General features: G+C 55.3%; 1 pseudogene; it reads left to right on the top strand.

Moving 5' to 3' along the window:
- Positions 1–410: 410 nt before the first annotated feature.
- Positions 411–1,703, top strand: LOC149337656 (uncharacterized; annotated as a pseudogene).
- The last annotated feature ends 978 nt before the right edge of the window (positions 1,704–2,681 follow it).

Below are 2,681 nucleotides of genomic sequence, written 5' to 3'. Positions count from 1 at the left end.
GAGCCGTAATGAAGAAAATGAAAATTGTATTTGAGGAAAGGAAATTACGCAGTAACTGTCTCACATATCTAGGTGGACACCCGTCAAAATTCAGGGGGGCACTTTTTTTACCTAAATTGCGGTCACTGATGTGTGGTTAAGATGTTAAGCTTCGCCTCTAAGAGTGGAACGTGACAGCGTCTTGCAACGCTTTCAGGAGTCCATAGAACGCCATCGCCCATTCGGTTCTATGCCTCACTCGTCGGTAAATTGGTTTTTGAGGAAAGCAAATGTATCTGTCTCTCATATCTCGGTGGACACCTAAACCTCGCCGGAAGGGAAGGGAGGAGGATGGGAGTGAGCGAAGACACCGTATTCACTAGACGCACTTTTGTTCTTCCCAAACCATCGAGCCGGCATTCGAGCTTCCGGCCACCGAGCGTGACGGACGCAGGATCATGAGCTCCGTCGGAGCTGCGATAGCGGCACTTGCTGGCCGCGGAAACAGGTTAGCTGCCGACGCAGATCAGGAATACGAAATTGTTTTGCCTACCCTGCGTACAGGTCGTGTTGTTCTTAACACGGTGTTTCTTCACGGAGACGTGAGAGTGAGGCCCTGCAGGGTGGAAGATTTTCGGGATGCCCTGGCCAACGCTGGTGCGCTCCCCGACGTCGTGGCGTTGGGGGCGTATCAGATTAACCACGTGTGGGCGGTGACGATGAGCACCTGAGAAGCTGCGAAGAAACTTGCTGCCTGCAAAGAGCTACAAGTGAAAGGGCGCCGGTGCATTATTTTCGACCCTGAAGATCAGCAGGTAAAGCTGCGCCTGCATTGGATGCTGCACGGTGTGGCGGACGACGACATCCGGACTGCTTTCGCGGCGTTCGGCAACGTGACGGAGGTGACGCGGGAGCGTTGGCGTGTCCAAGGCTTGAAGGAGAAAGGCTCGACCACCAGTACCGTGGTACTGAAGTTGAAGCCGGGAATTAAGGTGGATGATTTGCCACACCAGGTCCGAGTAGCCGGTGAGCTGGCCCTGGTTGTTGTCCCTGGGCGACCGATGCACTGCCTGCGTTGCCACGGCACGGGTCACGTTCGCCGCGACTGCAAGGTGCCCAGGTGTTCCCTGTGCAGGCGCTACGGACACGTGGACGCGAAATGCGTCCGTACCTACGCGTCAGCTACCGGGCTCGGAAAGGTGAACGACACTGCGGAACTCATGGGCATCGCCGAGGCGGAGGAAGCAGCCACTGGTACGGACGAGGCGGGCAAGTCGGCTTCCACGCTCGCGACGTCTGGGACTCCCAGTGACGACACCAAAGCGGCCGACGAACCAGAGAGCCAACAGCCGACGGGAGGCTCCCTCGGCGTCTCTAATGAGACGTCAGAGAACGGGGCGTGCCCATCAGAGCCCGTAGTCGTCGAGGGAAAGGACCTGAACGAGGACCACCACGAGAATACTGGCGCCCGCACAACAAGCGTCACGCCCCCCGTTACCACCCCGGCGAAGCGTCCCCATGACCAGGCCAGCCCCGAAGGGGACAAAGTGGTAGCACCCGGCGTCGAGGAGCCCCCTGCAAAGACGACTCAAGCCCGGCGTTCGTCGTTACGGCCACGCCCAAACCATGCGACTGACAAACGGTACTCCTCCGCAGGCAAGGTACTACTCGACAAGACTGATACTCTTGCGCCGGATGATACCGGCGGCATCAGTGGCGTCTAGCTGCGCGCTAGACGCGGAAGGTAAGCACCATGCTCTTGGTTCCTTCCTCTTGCGTAAAAATGGCTCCCGCCTCCGCCTTTAGAGTCGCTACATTGAATGTGAGGGGCCTGGCGGCAAGGAAAAAACAAGGTCAGGTGTACCGACTTCTTACGGAGCGCGAGATAGATGTATTGGCCGTGCAGGAGACGAAAGTGGACGGCAACGAAGGAACTGACAGCATGGTGCGACGTTTTACGACTAGATTTAATGCTGTCGTCAGTCAAGCAGCGGGAACATCGGCTGGCTGCGTGCTTTTTGTAAAGAAGATGCCGGGGCTAGAGGTGCAGGCTCATTTTTCGTGTGTGTCTGGCCGGTGTATTGTGCTTGATTGTTGTCTGAACGGCACTGAGTGGCGCATTGTTACCGTGTACGCGCCGAATTATGGTTGAGGAAAGGGTTGCCTTTTACCAAAGCCTCCAAGAGCGCCTTTGCACGGAGAGGCGGCTCATTGTATTAGGCGACATCAATTGTGTTCTTAATGCGCGCGATAGGTCAAGCATCCCGGGGTTTCGAGACAGGAGCACTGAAGTGTTGATGCGAATGATCGAGAACGGAAACCTTGAGGATGTGGCTGAACTTATTGAGGGTGCGCGGACAGTGCAGTTCACTCATTTCCAGGGCTCAAGCCATGCACGGCTGGACCGCATTTACGCATCAGTCGACCTTGCCCCTGATTGCAACCATTATGAAGTTGTGGGAGTCTCCTTCTCAGACCACTGTTTAGTTGAGTGCTGCCTGGGAAGTGTGAACCGAAGCAAGGCATTTTCGTGGGAAGTGTGGAAGCTAAACAACACGCTTCTTCACGACGAAATCTACTGCAGAGCAGTAAAGGATGAAATAGGGAAAATAAACCCGCGCAAGAACCTGAAGATTTGGCAACAGTGGGAGCTAAGTAAAGAATCTTTAAAAATCAAATCAATAGTAAGGGCGACATGTATC

The sequence above is a fragment of the Amblyomma mixtum genome, chromosome 7, assembly GCF_055824585.1.
Source record: "Amblyomma mixtum isolate Tamu chromosome 7, ASM5582458v1, whole genome shotgun sequence".
Taxonomy (NCBI): Eukaryota; Metazoa; Arthropoda; class Arachnida; order Ixodida; family Ixodidae; genus Amblyomma; species Amblyomma mixtum.
The sequence above is the reverse complement of the archived record's forward strand: the minus strand, read 5'-3'. Positions and strand labels throughout refer to the sequence as shown.